The 15967-nt window shown below is 49.3% G+C and overlaps 1 protein-coding gene across 1 annotated transcript in view; it reads left to right on the top strand.

Moving 5' to 3' along the window:
- The first annotated feature begins 1013 nt into the window (after nucleotides 1–1013).
- SYT2 (synaptotagmin 2) overlaps nucleotides 1014–15967 on the top strand; it is a 53696-nt gene continuing 38742 nt past the window's right edge. Inside the window, exon 1 of the mRNA XM_006029913.3 lies at nucleotides 1014–1084. The gene's annotated coding sequence lies outside the window, so the exon portion shown is untranslated. The remainder of the gene's footprint in view (nucleotides 1085–15967) is intronic.

Below are 15967 nucleotides of genomic sequence, written 5' to 3'. Positions count from 1 at the left end.
TAGTTCTGGTTTTTTTCTAGACGCGCTTTTGAAGATGTATGCACACACCTACCTAGGTGGAGTAGGATTGCCCCAGGGTACGTGCAGCCACAGTGGAGCTTTCTGGGCATGTTCAGAAGGGCAATCATAGATGTGCAGGTGGAAACAGGATAAAAAATCTGCATAACTGTAAAAAATAGCACATTTAGATGTCTAAGTAGCACTTAGGCATGTAAAAGTGAAATTAGATTTGGCCTTAAGTGCTCAGATACCCTTTGGCTAAGTACAGACCATCAAAAAGCCCAAGGTTGAATCAATTCAACCTTCACAGGGTAGTCTAAGCCGTGTAGATTGAAATGATAAGCAAGTGAACAGACATTCACTTTTGGTTCTGGAAATGCAGCCACGTGCCTGCAGCGGCCCAGGCCAGAAGCTGGGGGGCGCTAGAGCAAACCTACCTGCTCAGCTTTGGCCAAGGCTAACCCATTCACCTGGCAAGGGAGGTGCAAAGCATCCTGGGATGCTGGGGGACTGAGAGTTAACTTGAATCTGGAGGGGATCTGGGACAGAAGTTCAATAAACCGATTTAACCTAAATCAGTTAAGTCTGATACTACATCCATCCAGGTTTACCTTAAACTGGTTTTGACCATTTTGAAAAATGGTTTACGTGCGTTGAACTTCTGTTGTGTTACAGATTTTAACCAGTTTCCGATCACTTATATCGGTGTATGTGTAATTTCTGTCCCTAGCCTTTATGATTTGGAAAATCTCCCTTTGGTCCCCACTGTGGGCCCTTACAATAAGACCAAGACAGACCATCCAGTTGCCAGGCAGAAGGGGTCTGAAAAAGTCTAGAGAAGCAAAATCAAATTGAACCAGATCAAAAAGTTCACTCCCATTTAGGCCTACCTCAGTGCTTAATAGCCTGTGTGTCAGCGCCCAGTGGAGAAGGGATCCCAGCACCTTGGGTAGGCAGTGAGAAAGTACATGACTATCTCCCCATCTAACTGTGGCTGTTTTGTATTTTTTTTAGGTTATCCATCTCTCTTGCCCATCAAGAGATTCCTACGGTATTGACTGACTGGTCCATGCAAGTGGCCGTGGTAAGTCCAAATCCTATTGATCCTGTTTTCTGACAGCCTCCTGGGCTAAATCCATTCCTTGGTGTAACTCGCTGGGAGTGGATGGAGCTAGACTAGAATGAAAAACAGCACCTTTGAGTGGCCTGAGAAATTTAAAATGAACTCCTCTGGAGCAGGGAGGTAGCTAGGCACTGGGAATTTGTCGGAGCTGATCCACAGTGTTTGTTCTTCCTATAATCTTCCAGACACATCCAAACGTAAGCACAGGGACCAGTGTGTTAATGAGGAATTGATGACAGCCCTGAAAGTCTTACACGATGAAAATCATCCTGGTCTGTGACCCCTATAAATCTTTGAATCTGCAGAGTGCCAGCACCAGTCCCGGGACCAGGGAGAGCTGGATGGTTTAAGGTTATCTCTGGTGATGTGCTGTGGGCAGAGGTGTCATTAGCCATTTTTTCTCTCTGGACAGAGATGTCAGAGAGTGGAGGCATTTTGGGGGGGTTGTGCTGTGCACTGGAGGGTCTTACTTGACCCTGGGTGCTCTCTCCACCTGGGATGCTGCTGTCATGGTGTGGGTTCAGGGACACAGGATGCTGCTGCCAGGGTGCAGATTCTCGGGGGGATGCCATTTTGGTACCCCCTCTAATTTGGCGCCATTTATACTATTGGCTATCCTTAATTAAACATATTCTATCCCCATGCAGTATCTCCCTCTTGGAGTTACAATGTGATACAACCTGGCTTTTCTGCTCCTACTGTCAGTCCCCAGCAGTGGAGTGCAGTTTCCCTTTGTATCCACAGTCACTCAGTTCATATTTATTCATGTTCTTTTACTCTTGGGCTCATGGCCAGCATTTGACATTCAAGCTGTGTTGGTTCAATTAGGTACTGTTTGCCAGGTGAGTTGCACAGGGTTACTTTTGACCCCAATGGCTAAGTCTGCAAGCACCTCAGTTGCAAATACTCTGCAGAGATGATTGTGTTGCTCTTTGCACCAAAAGACTTGCTCAGCTAAATCCTGGTGGGCAGTGAGCCCAAAAGGGGCTTGGAGCTGGAAATCGATGTACTGGGCTGGGAGCCAGGAGACTTGTGCTCTAGTCATTGCTTTGCCAGGTGACCTTAGACAACACCATTTCCTCATTTGCAAAATGGTAGGTAATGACCAGGTTTTCCACCCTCCTTGTACAGTGCTTTAGGATTGTAGTTTACGTTTGCCTTTCTATAGCCAAAGACAAAGGTACAAAAGTTACACTCACACCCTGCTCCTGAGAGCTGCACATGTGTATAACTCACTGAAGGCTGTGGGCAGGTCAGCCTTCACAGGGAGACATCGCCTTCCAGATGCATGTGCCTTGAGGATAAATTGTCACCAGCTGATTTAGCAGGAACCAGAGAAGAGAGTCACTGTCAGTCAGGGAAATCTCCAGTGTGGTGGTAGGATGTGAACAGGGACACATTCTGGCAGCTTGGAGGCTGTAGCTGCTCTCAGGTCATGAGCTGTATGTCTGGGGTCAACAGGTCAGAAGACAGTGTGGACAGTGTTTTGTTGCCTGCATATTTTCATGAAAGCAGGATCTGAGCTGCAAAATCAAAGCCAGATCAGAGCTTTCTCCTTAGTAGAGGGCTGTTTGTTGCAGGCTTTGGCTCCAGCCCATGGCAAGTGCGCATGGTGTTGCCCTCTTCTCAGTGATGCCTTTGTCTAGGGGGGTGGAATGGGAAGACAGCTGTGCTGGAGTAATGCCAGTCCCTGCTTCATGCAGTGCAATGCCATGAATCAGGGCGAGCTCAGCTGCTCCTTTCTGAGAGATGATACCTAATTCCACAAGAATTCCACTGGATTGCCCCTTAATTAAGGAGCAAATTTGGTGCCTTTTAGAGCTAATGAAAATGACAGTCTGCTAATGGTAGATTTGTGCAGCAGGTGCTGTGAAATCATTCCCCACACAGCCCTGCCAATGGCCTCGCTCCCACCTGCTATTCCAGCCCTGAGCTCTGCTCCCACCCACAGCTCTGTCAGTGTCCCTCAGTTTGGATGCTCAGTGCCCTGTTATGGGCTCCCTGTACCCACCGATTCAGTCATTGCTCCTCAATCCTACCCCATAGCCCCCTCTTCTGTTTCCTCTTTACACAGTCAGCTCTGCCAGTACCTCCCCAGCCCAGCCCACAGCCCCCTGCTATTGCAGCCCTTTACGTGGGGTTCACTGAAATCATATCTTCATCTGATCCCCAAAGTGACCAAGAAACATGGTTATGTGGCAAAGCAGAGCTCTGTGCTTCCCGGGCTCATCTGATGCCATGAAAGCTGAAAGAGGGAATGTGCCCAATTGGATCCCGGTTACAGTGATTTGAAAATAACTCACTTAGCATTTAAGCCTTGCATCTCACACAAAGAGCTTGTGGAACTCATCTCCACAAGGTATTGGAGGCAAGAAGGATTTGGTAAAAAGGAGACATGTGGATAACAGAAACATTGCTATTAAGGATGCATGAACAAGAATAGACAAGATAACATTTCAGTGAAATAAGAGCCAAACTCTAATGGGTCAGGAAGAAATTCCTTCAGCCTGCAATGACCGGGGAATTTCATAAAAGTCCAGTGAGGGAGATGTTGCACCTTTCTGTGAAGCACTTGGTGCTGATCAATGTAAAAACCAGTATACTGGGCTAGATGCCCCCCTGGTTTGATCTAGTTGGCAATGCCTGTAGTCCTGTAATTATGCATGTGGGGAGGAAAAGTAAATCACGGTGCCCATCAAGAAAAATGCATACTCCAGCTACTGACAGCTCCTGTAGGAGGGCTTCTGCTGGAATGGCCACAGGTACGACCACTGGGTTCTGTAGCCCTCTGTCTACTTAGGAGTCTGGCCGTCTAGTCCATGCTTCTTGCCATAGTAGATGAGCAACAGAGGAGCTCTAAAAAGGAGTTCCCAGGTATCATTGTCGTCTTCTGCTTCTTCTGCAACTAATGGTGATTCGTCTGCAGTTGTAGCGCTTGCAATGGGTTCTCTGGGGATTGTAGGTGCAGCATGTCTGCACGAAGTGAGTGATTGTGGTGTCTGAGTAATGCAGGATGCTCGCATTTCTGTCACTGTTCTGGCTTATCCAGCTGCACTCTGCATTGCATCCAGCACGGGCTCGTCTTGCTTAGGTTGACAGCAGCTTGCACTTTCAGTCCCAGGTCTGAGTCTTGCCTGCAAGTATTACCCCCCTGCTTGAATCATAGTCATCATTCTTCCTCCTGCCCCCACCCCACTTTTCCCTTCATTGCTTCCTGAATCTACACAGGCTTGGAACTTGCTCCCATTTCTCCTGCTGTCCAAACACTGGCTCTCTGGCCTCCTCTGGTGGAGACGACTGAGGTACGCAAGCCCTCGGCTGCTGCTGTAAAGCTAAGAAGTAATTACTTTGCTTGAGATACCAACACTGGGAAATTGCATTCTCTCTCCCCTGTGAAGCATGCTTGGGAAGCAGTGTCAGGGAGGGGTCCATTCATCTTCCTGCTGTCGAACCACTGATTTGACACTGGCTTAGCCCCTCGCTTTGCAGCCCAATCATGCACTGACAGCCAGACCAAAGGGATGATGAACACTCATTGCCACATGCAGTTTATCCCCTTGCTGTAAATGCTAATGCACCCGCCCAGTGCAATGAATTATCCTTTTCACGCCTGGCAAGCCAGTTAGTCCCTTTTGATGTTGCCAAAGCTAGCGAGCGAGCAAACATCAGCCCATTTTCTGCAATGGGAGCACAGAGAGAGCAAGGAGGAGTTCAGGAGAAAGCTATCCCATTCCTCCATCTTTAAGAAAGATTAACTCTTTGGAGCTGGGATCCCGCATCTTCACTGACCATTAGTCTTATACCCATAGACAAGGTGAAGTGTGGGGTTACAGAAGGCCTCTCACTTAGGGGTGGGTGTTTTGGATGTTTGGGGAGAACAGAGGAGACATGGTTATACTGTTATTGCACTGGACTGGGACTCTGGAAGCTAAGGTTTGACTCCCAGCTCTGTTCCAGGCTCCCTTTATGGCTACATAGGGCCAAATCCAAATTGGCCCTTTAGGTGTCTCCATCGTGGTTTTTCACATGCTTAAAAATGAGGTATCTGGCTCCATGAGGGTGTTTCAAAGAAACGGTGAATTGGTATCTCAACTCCTTGTACAGTCAACGGGGAGAGTTAGGAGTCTCCAAAGGGTGACTCACAGAAACCCTGAGCAGGGAGCTGCCTAGATCCAGTCAACAGGAAACACTGAGCACAGAGGTGTTTCTGAAACCATGGCCCTCCCTGGAGTTCTGGTGTCTGACTCATGCTTGCATATTATCTGTGTCTTCCAGTGTCATGGTATATAGTGCTTTCTTCCAAATCAGGTCTTGGAGCCTGGAGTCCTAGCCTGTTGGTAGATGCCTGCCTGAGCAGTGAGGGATGCCCTTGGTCTCTGCAAGGTGATGGGTTTGCATTACCACATCTAATTAAAATTGAATATTCAGTGTTTCAGAGATGGTGGACTTATTGAACTGAATCAGACCAGGGCTCATCTAGCCTTGTGTCCTCTCTCAGTTTCTGACACTAGCTGCTTCACAACTTCCTAATTGTTCAAAAACTTGCCTATGAGGGCAGTTCCTTCCCCAGCTCCCGGCTCTGTCAGTGATTGGCTTATTCCTTATCAAACCACTGCTAAATGCTTTTAAATGTCATTGTGGATGGTTTCGTTAGCCTTATCTTTGAATTCTACTAATCTCCTGGCCCTGGTGATATCTTGTGGCAGCGAGTACCTCAGTTTGATGATGGGCTATATATGAAAGTATTCCCTTTTACCCATGCCTTCAGTTTCATTGGATGTCTCTGTGCTAGGATTTTTAAATATAGATGGAGCACTTTGATTTGGCTTTGTTAGAGCATTCATTAACGTACACCTTTCTCATGCCCTGAATCTCCTACCCAGCCCCAAGATCATTGATTCCCATCCCATATTGTAGGACCAAGGCTTTTAACACAACTGGAACAGGTAAGTACAGATGTGGCAGTTCACGTAGCAGCCGCTCATTGAAATGCACGAGCCACAGACCTGTCACTAGAGACTTGACTTCTGTAGGGTGTATTTATACTCCCAGCACTGAAGGCAGAAGCTCTTCAACTAAGCAAAGAAGCAAAATGTATTGTCAATATAAGCTGGGGAGGGGGTCTCGTACTCTCTAGTCTGGCTAAGAAGTGGGGGATTATGGCTAATGCCTGCTAAAGTGGGACAATTTCCACGTCCATAAAATGGACCAGAATGAACATCCCCTGAGGCTGGGAATAGAGGGAGGAGAGGGGTAAGTGGGAGATGGAAAAGTAATTTTGGTGCAGAAAAAGGAGGGAAATGTTAAAGAATCCAGCAGATGAGTTGGAAACTTATTTTTGAGGAGCGGGGTGAGGTTCTGGGAGCAGTTATAGTGAGGTAGACACTGGGGTCTTTTCTCAGACCAGTTTTGATCTCCCTTACACTCTGTCCCATCTGCCTGCACCTGGTAACATAGACGGGACTCTGTTACTTACTGCAGGTGGAGGTGCAGCTGGTGCAGGAATCGCTGTGTCTGCAGCCAAGCGGCTGCATTACCAGCAGCGCTGAGGTTTATTCTCTCTGCCGCTCCTGGGGCAGAGCCGTCTGGGGAATGGCAAACGGCAGCGCCCCGTGTCGGAGCAGATTGGCTCAGCCTGTCCTGTCCTGCTCTGGGACTGCTGCAGGCAGCTGGCAGGATGAAAGTGCTGCAGTGAGAGCAGCCTTAGTGACTCAGCACTTCTTTAGTGTGTCTCTGCTCACTGGCTTTGCTGCAGTATTAACTCTGTGCTTGCCCTGTGCACACCTGCCAGCTTCTTAGCGAAGCAGCAAGGGGGACAGCATCCTGAGCGGGGGGGGGCAGCACCAGGGCTAGGAGTCAGCTTGGCAGAAGCAGCTGAAGCATCGGAAATGACAGCTAGGTTTCATCCACACCACTCAAAAGCAGAAGGAGAAACTGAGGCACAGAAAAGGGAAGGGACATGGTCATCTTGCAGGCTGGTGGCAGAAGGACAGTGAGTGAGCCTGGGCAGTTGCCTGGAACAAAAGGTTCAAAACCCAGGAGGATGACTAATTTTAACTGGTCATGAACTGCATGTGGAGTCCCTAGAGGACCTGTTCACTCATTTAGAGGCCCCTTCAGAGTTACCTACATGTCCTATTGGCTCTTTTCTCTCAAACTCGGAAGCAGTGAGACATTTCCCTTCTTAAGGCTTTTGTACTAAATAGCAGGGAACCTCTGTGCCTGATTCCTACCGTGTCCACTGAGTAGGCTGGGGAAGCCCTGGCAGTGCTGTGGTGTCAGGGCCAGCAGTGGGGAGCAGGTCATGGGGCATGCTCAGGGGAGTGTGTGTTCATCTGGATGTGTAAGGAAGGCATCAAAAGGCTTTGCAAAACAAAGCTTAGTGACAGTGGTCAAATTAATGCTGAAGCTCCAGGACCAGGAGCTGCCCCAAGATAGAAGCCCACGTATAGGGCCATGCCCTGGAGTCTTCCTGGAAAGCGTCTGCCTCTGAACAAGGGGCTGGTTCCCAGCACTGCTCAGTGCAGGCCGGGGGGGGTGAGCTAGGTGTGCTGCAACCTACATCATGCAAGAATGCAAGGCACCAAGTGGTTCATACCCTTTAAAGCCAGAAATGACCATTCAGGTCATCCAGCCTCCTGTATCACACTGCTGGAGTGCCCCATCCAGGGACTGCTGCCAGGTGTCTCGCTCTAGCTGAGCTGGCACACAGCCCTCGCAGAGACTCCCACTCCTGATTTGAGGACTCCAGGCACTGACACGTTTCCTAATCTTCCACCAGGTGAGGAGGTTGGCTGCAGTGCAGGGAGCTTGCAGTACACATGCCCGTGCTGAGGAGTAACATGTGCAATGTGGGCAAGCAGGATCCAGGACACTCCAGACCCAACATAGCAGTGACTGAGAAGTGGGTGAAGAGTGGGGTGAATTGACTAAAAGCACAGAGCAAAGGTCCAGGCTTTCCCACTGACCCTAGTGAGAGCAGGAGGGTCTTGCAGCTCTGTCTTTATGCCTTTCTGAGTATGTGGCACCCCTTTGCTGTGGAGGGGGATCAGGGCCACAGATGCAGGGGCTGCATACTGCATCCACTCACACCAGGTGACAGCAAGTGTCTTTTCCCCATGGGCAGAGAAAAGCACTCAAAGGGTTAGAGCTTTGTATGTTTGGGGAATACATGAGCCAAGAGGATGGAAGCACTAGGGGACAGGTGTGATCTCAGCTTAGTGGAGGTGGGCCACAGCTGTCCCAGAGCTCAGTGGCAAGGCCAGCCAGGTGCTATGAGAGCCGTTCAGACACGGGTGTTTAGGTGACCTCAGGGCCTCCCTGTCCTCTCCCATCAGGGCAGTTTCTCTCAGACAAAGCCTGGCCAGGACCAGCACAGCTCCAAAATATGTCGGGTGCCCAGGAATTACCAGAAGCCCTGGGCCACCATCTGCCTAGAGTAGTGCCTGAGGCCTCATCCATGAACTCCAGTCCAGATGCCCCAGGACATCAGAGAGGGCTCTGTCAAGGAGATAATGCTACTCGGCCAGCTGGAGCATTGCCTTGGGATGCAACGAGTCAGGGACAAACATTTGCTGCCCTAACAGCTTTTTCTGGGAACTAGGGGCTGAATGCTGGGAGCTGCCAGAATCTACTCAGCTCTGCCATCTTTGAGATCTGCAAAGATTTGATATATCTGCAAAGCCAGATATATCTCCCAGTGATGCCCCTCAGGCAGCCTCATGGTCCTCTGGGCGATCCACGAGGCAGGTTACCAGTGCAGCCTGGGGAGACTAGAGCACTACCTGCCACTCAGTGTCCTAGCTGAGTCTGATCAGATCAGTGCAGGTGCCTTTTCCAAAGTAACTCTCTGTTTTCAGTGACTTCCTTTTTGCGCATCCAGTCTCTGAGCCCATGGGGCCTGGTTTGCAGAAGCACTGAGCATCCACAAGTAGAGCTGGTCTCAGTGGGAATTGTGGATGCTCAGGCTCCGATGCCGCAGCCTGCACCATGCTGGTCTCCTGAAGAGCGGAGGTAGCCCAAAGTAATGGTTGCTTTTGCGAACATTAACAGCGATCAACACTGCACAGAAAGCAGCATGGCCTAATGGCAGGGGACTGGACTAGAAGATAAGAGAAGTGGATTTTACTCCCAGCTCTGTCACTGACCTAGCCTATAACCCTTGGACATGCCAGTTCACTGCCCTATGCCTCAGTTTCCCCTCAGAATGTATCTTGTCTTTTTAAATGTGAACTCTTTGGAGGCAGGGATGGGCTCTCACTATGTACATGGCCCTCTGTATGTACATGGCCACTGTATATACACCAACATTGGGGCCCTCATCTCTATGCAGTCTGCTGCTGGCTACCCTGATGCTACTCCGGACCAAGTGTACCCGCAGTCTGAGGAGACTGGTGCATTGTGACATTGGTGGGTGTTTTTTTTCTGCAGAATAAGGCGGGATGATGCTGTCTCTGTGACCTTGCTATATCACCTCACTGAAAGGACCAGGACTGCATAGATTGCAGTGAGGAATGTGTTTTTTTAATAGGCAGCTAGAGAAGGAAGAGGTGGAGTTGGGAGTCCTGGAGCAGGGAGGACCAAGGAGGGGAAGGCACCGACAAGACTGATGGTGAAGCAGAGCGGGCACATGTTGGGTGACTGAGGAGCGGCTGTTATTGCTGCACGTTCCCTCTGGAATGATGTGCTAGCGCTGGGGAAGTGCTACCTGCTCTCCAGAGGCTGATGCCAGAGTTTAAGGGGATTAATGGATTATGCAAGCACCATGGTCCTGGAGAGGATGACAACCCCCTTCTCTGACTAGGGTGTAGAGCGTGGATCTTACCTTCCACCTGGAAAGATTTGATGTCATTCACAGTCCCCAGCTTCATAGGGAAGATTCTTGTTCCACAGCACCAAGGTGTGCAGGGCTCAACTCCAGTTCTGTGTGCACCTTCAACATGAAGAGAGCAGAGCCAGCATCTGAGTGGGCCTCTCTGCACTCACTGTCCTTTAGCAGACACAATGAAAGGGGCTCCCTGCCTTGTGTTGTGCTTTAGAAGACAAGGATGGGGGCATAGACAAGCCCATGGGGAAAAGCAAGGCCTTTTAGGAACATCAGGTGCTGCTTGCAAGGGGTCTGTGGATTACATTTGGTCTTGATTCTTCCTTTATTCCCTCCAGCTGGGGGGCCTCTCACCTCTCAGCCCCATTGGACCTGATTCTCCTCTCTCCCTCTCAATGCATATCAGCAGTGGCTCACTCCATCAGAGCCACTTGCCAGCTGAAATGAGAATCTTGTGCCCTGCCCTGCCCTGCCCTGCCCAGACCCTGCAGCACTGGTAGCCCTGCAGCTAGGATTCTGGTCCCTGCTGCCAGCAGATCCATGCGTCTATGCCACGCGGATGCCAGCGTCAGAGAGTTAGTGCTGAGGGAAGCCTCTAGGCTACAGTGTTGGATTTGTCTGGCTCAGCAGGTGCTCGGTGCAGTAATAATGAACGGGGAGTTATCAGAGCAGCCAGGAGAGGTCAGATGAAGTCATGGCAGCATCACTTGTGGAGCCATTGCTGACTGGAGAGAGGCTGCCTGGCCTGTGGCAGCAGGGTGCCAGAGTGCCTCTGGGCCATCAGGTCTCCTCAGGCTGGCCCATTTCCTGTCTCATGAATTCAGGCAAGTGAGGAGCCCCAGGCTAACCACCTTGGAGGCAGAGGTTGCCTCATATCAGGCAACAGCCCTACTATTGTGCAGTGCAGGCAGGAAGGGAGCTGAACTGCCAAACCCATTTTCCACCTTGGCATGTTTCTAATTTGAGCCCATTTCCAAAGACACCTGTGAAGGGGAAGAGAAAATCCCCCAGTCCCTGAAAACCCCTGAGTCTTCTCTCCTTCTGGCAGGGGAGGATCTGAACAGGAAAGTCTTGTTGTAAAGTACCCAGGTAGTGCTGCCAGACATCTACGTCCCTGCAGCTATGCCGTAAGTCAGCGTTTCTGGGCACTGGAGAGGCTCCAGGGTTCGGCAGCTCCTTCTGATGGTGTTTCACAAGCATTTGGTCTTGTCCTAGTCCTTCTCCTGGGGGCTAGTGGCTAGAATGCTAGCTTGGACTCCGTACTTAAATCCCTGCTCTGCAGTTGACTTCCCTGTGCAACATTGGGCAAATCACCTAGGCCTAGTCTACATGTGAATAGTCATGCAGGGATAACTACTTTGATGAGGGGTTGATTTTTTTAAATTATAAAATCTCCAGACTAGATGCAGGTATTGCAGCATAAAGCTCTTCAGACCTATTTGGCTTTTCTCCTGTTCCAAACCAAAATAAGCTGCATCGGTATAAATACTTGACCTGAAGAATAATGTCTTGCATTTGAAAGCTTGCCTAACTCTTTTCCAGCCCTGCATTTGGTTCAATAAAAGATATTGCCCTAAGAAATCCTTGCCTCTCATATAAACACTTTCACACTAGTACAAATGTGCCTGTACCAGGGGGTGTTGCCACTTTAGCTATTTTGTGCAGACAAGCCATAGCCCCCTCAGGATCTCAGCTCTCCCCTGCCTGGCTCCCATCTCTGCAGCCTTAGCACCTTGCAGTTCTTAATGTGACTTATCCCCACAAACTCCTCAGGGGCAGGGCAAGGCTGGGTGCATCTGGGCTTTGGGATGCAGAGAGAGCAAAGCCTGAGTTTTAAAAGTAGTATTAGAGTAATGTAGCCATGATGGTCCAGGAATGATGGAGGAGGTGAGGTTTTCTTAGGGTGATACCTCTTATTGGACCCACTGCACAGTTGGGATGGAGTTAGATAAGTTTTCAAATGCAAAACATTCTTCATTGGGTTTTTAAAGGTATTTAGATACCAAAATATGTTCTAAAAACTGCCCTCAGGTCACAGCAAGCAGCCTGGGACAGAGCAAGAGACTGAAACCCAGCTGCCCAAGTGCTAGGCTAGTGCCCCAATCCCTGGGCTGCCCCATCTCTGGCCTGCAGGCTTGGGTAAAGGAGCCCAACAGGCACCTTACACAGACAGACTGATGTTAGAAGAAAAAAACCCATGGACTTCAGTCGGAGCAGTCAGGCCGAGCACTTACAGATCCTACCCTAATTGATCTGTTGGTTAAATGCCTCTCTCCAGCTGCCCCCTTTTTGCACCTTCCTATAGTCCCCTGTCACATACCACATCCCAGCCTGAGCTACTGATCCTTCTCACTCATACAGGCCTAGAGAACTTTCTCCCCAGGGGCTTCTGCTGTCAGTTCATGCCCTGAGTGACAGACTGCCCACTGACACATGGTAGTATCATAATTCACTTAAGAAATCATGGTGTAAAGAGCTGACTAGGTGACTGCCTGTGGGGTGTGCTTAGGGGGAGCAGAACAGAGCTCTGGGGGTGGTGCTGAATATGCAGGGCTTTCGAGCAGGGTGGGAAACTAGTCCTTGTCTAAAAAGGTACTTTTGCAAGGAGTCTCCAGGCTGACCGTGCTGTACAAGTGCTAGGTGACTCAACCCAAGGCACATAACTCTGAGGCAGAAATAACTGGGCCTGCAGCCTCTTTAGAAAAGACATTATATATAAAACAAGAGAGACAGGCCAGGCAGAAGTGAGCAGCCCTGCGATTAGAATGAAAGGACATTGCCTCTTGGATGAGATATAAAGAGAGGATTTTATAGCTCTTCTTTCTCTTAGCCTCTTTGCAAGGGAAATAAACCTGGCAAAGGTTCTTAAGAAGATGAATGAGGATGGATGGCACGGACGAGAGGGGAGATGTGTGCAAGTGCTTCACACACCATGAGCTGCCTTTGCTCGTTTCAGTGAAATCACGCAAGCTGAGGAGCGTGAAACTACTCTGCAAAAATTCTTGAGTGCCCCTGTCCTTTCCAGTTCAGTACCTGAATTCAATCCAGGAGACCTGGGGTGTCACACTCTGCTGCCTTTGGAGGCCAGCAGTGCTGAACCAAGAGATTAGCTCCTGCATATCTGATGTGGGTGCTACTCAAAGCCTTCAAGCGTGGCAGGACCTGGCTTGCTTTAGGAAAATTATAGCTTGGGCAGAAATGGCTTGGTTGTTAGCTCCATCTCCTGGTCACACTGCAGGATTAACAACCTGAGGTAGACAAAAAATCATGAATCAGGACCCCCCCAAAATTATGAGATCAATGAAACATACATTTGGATGAGTTTTGCTTCTGAAGTCAAAGTCTTTCAAGGTCACATTTCCTTGCTTTCTGTTGGCAGTCAGGAGGGCTAAGGGCTGTCATTCTCCTGTAATTCCCCGAGCTGGAACTTTAAGAAAACCCCCAAATCATAAAATTCACAATACCATCATTAAAGTTGGTAACAATGAAATTGTGTTAAGTCATTGTTTGCCTGGCGCCAGCGTGCATTCACAATAGTGTCCTCAGCTCATTTCATAAGAACCTCCTGCATCCAATTCCATACTCGCTATAAGAGACATTCAATATTTTGGGCCGGATCCACATCTGGAGTAAATATGCATAGCTCTATTGAAGAGTATGAGATGGTGTTCATTCACTTGCATTAATCATCTGGCCCTTTTAATGGCTGCCTCTAAAGGTGACATTCTGGTCCCTCCCTGGTCATCTAAGCACCCAGATTTGGTCATCTACATGGCATTTTCAATAGTCTTTGTGCCAAAAATGACCCTTACACACAGATTGGCATTCTAGCCCTGAGCATGTAGCCCCACACACATGGATGATTATGCATGATGATGTAGTTGAGCATGCCCAACGGGGTCATGCAGTGTCCATGACTGTCACGGTTTTATCACAGTCTTGCAGTATTTCATTTTTGGATTTGTTTGTTCTTTTTGTTTGGCATTGTCTGCAGCCCATAACACTATGCGGGCACCATGACTAGGACTCCTAATGCTATGATAATACGAACAAACAATACATGCAAGTGGGAATCTCTGCTTGCATTTATTTAAACACTGTGGTTTTCTGGCCCCCGTAGTTTGGAAAAAAGTTTGACAAATGTGTAATGTAACACTTCAAAAGTCAGAAAGCCAGTTCCAAATAAAAAAAAATATCAAGACAGCAAAAGTCTTGTCATCTCATCCCATCTTATGTTTCTGAGGCCTTGAGGTTGGCAGTTCTGGTGAATGCATAGGCAGATCCCAATATGTGCCCACTCTTGTGTGCAGAGTGGTTAAGGTGCCATGCTGAGGCTGTAGAGACATGAGTTCGACTCTCAGGTGGAAATCCCAATGAAGGCTGCTCACAGCCAACCCAGCTGTAAGTAAGCACCATGTCTTATGAGCCAGGGAGTCAAAGGCATGTCTGGTCAAATCGTTTTTGGGTATGCATGGCATACCTTAGCCACAACACCCAGCTTGGCCAGACATTTGACCCTGAATCACACCAGGTGCAGCTAGAGCTACCCCCTTACAATTGGGCTTTGCAGCTGTAATAGACTCTTGCTGACTGGTTATTCAGTCTCTGCACTGCCAGACAGCGGGTCATTTTCACTTTGATTTCCAGTTAATGTTACTTCCTAGTTCTCATGCACCTGCTCAGACCTCCACCCTTCCAGGTGATTCCAGGAATCCAGTCTTGCCTTACAATGATGCCGTTGGCTCTCTCATTCACAGAGAAAGCCTGACCTGGTATCATGTCCCTACCCCGGCCGCCCCGCATAGCCTGGATTCTGAGCGCACTCTAGTCTTTACAACGCATCATTAAACAGACAGATATGCCACCACTTATCCTGAAACACCTTTCTCTTTTAATGGCCCCAGAACTCATCAGTGCAGAGAAATGTGTCTAGACTGAATGAGTTACATCATCAGACACCCAGTGTTACAGAGCAGGCCATATTTTTTTTCTGCCTGTATAGAGCTGAGCCTGCCAGTGTTGAAATCCTGTAGTGATGGTGAAGCCAAGGTGGTGAGTTCCTGGGTGCGGGAAGATGGGATCCCCTGCTCATTTACTACTGCCTTGGAATCATTTCTCCCGTGCTACACTTTGGCCCAACAACTCGTGTTGCGTTATAGCAGGGGTGTCAAACCTGGACTGGTTTTGGACTGGATCTGACTTGCAGAGCCCCATCATGTGGCTCTTGCTGCTGGCCCTGGGTCTGAACTGACTTGGACCAGTCCTGTGGGCAGGGCCAGGATGCATGGCTACACAGTGCCTGCTCCAGCCAGTCTGGAGCCAGGTAGAGGAGGGGCTGCCTGCTGGGCAGTCCTGGACCAGCTGCTGGGGGCATTGCGTGAGACACAGATCCTGGAACAGGTGCCACATGCGGTGGGGCGGGCACCATGTGTAGCACTCCGATCAGTCTGGGATCTGTGCTGCTGGACTGGACAGGACTGTGCCACATGTGGTGCTTGCCCTGGCCTTGGCAGGTGTGCACCCCATGCCATGTGGATCCCAGAGCAGCCAGAGTAGGCACCAAGGGTACCAGATGCAGCAAGAGGTGATGGGTCCATGGACCAACCCCATGTCACTTATCCTTCCTGCAGGGCCAGATGAGTGTGACACCCATGCTTTACGGAGTCACCCAGAGCTAGAAGAGTTTGGCTTTTGCTGCTTTTGTTTATTTATTTATTAACTCTTTCAGGATTTTTTCCTGTGCAGTACACAGCCCATTAAGCAGCTCTGTGTCTAGTGGCACTAGACAAAGGTTTGCAACTCCCCAAAGACAAATCTATACACATCCAGTACAAAAATATCCAAGCACACAATAACCCAGATGTGGCGTTATGAGAAATTAGGCCAAGAGCAGCCCAGAGAGCATGAGCGAGCTATGGATTGGACCCTCTGGGGGGCCAGACCTCTCCCTCAAGATGCTCAGCACCCTGAAGTCCCCTGGAAACTGCTGAACATGCAACTGCTTAGCCCCTCCCAGGTGG

This window comes from Alligator sinensis, unplaced genomic scaffold (assembly GCF_000455745.1).
Source record: "Alligator sinensis unplaced genomic scaffold, ASM45574v1 scaffold773_1, whole genome shotgun sequence".
Lineage (NCBI taxonomy): Eukaryota > Metazoa > Chordata > Crocodylia > Alligatoridae > Alligator > Alligator sinensis.
Note: the sequence above shows the minus strand (reverse complement) of the source record. Positions and strands in the feature narration are given on the sequence as shown.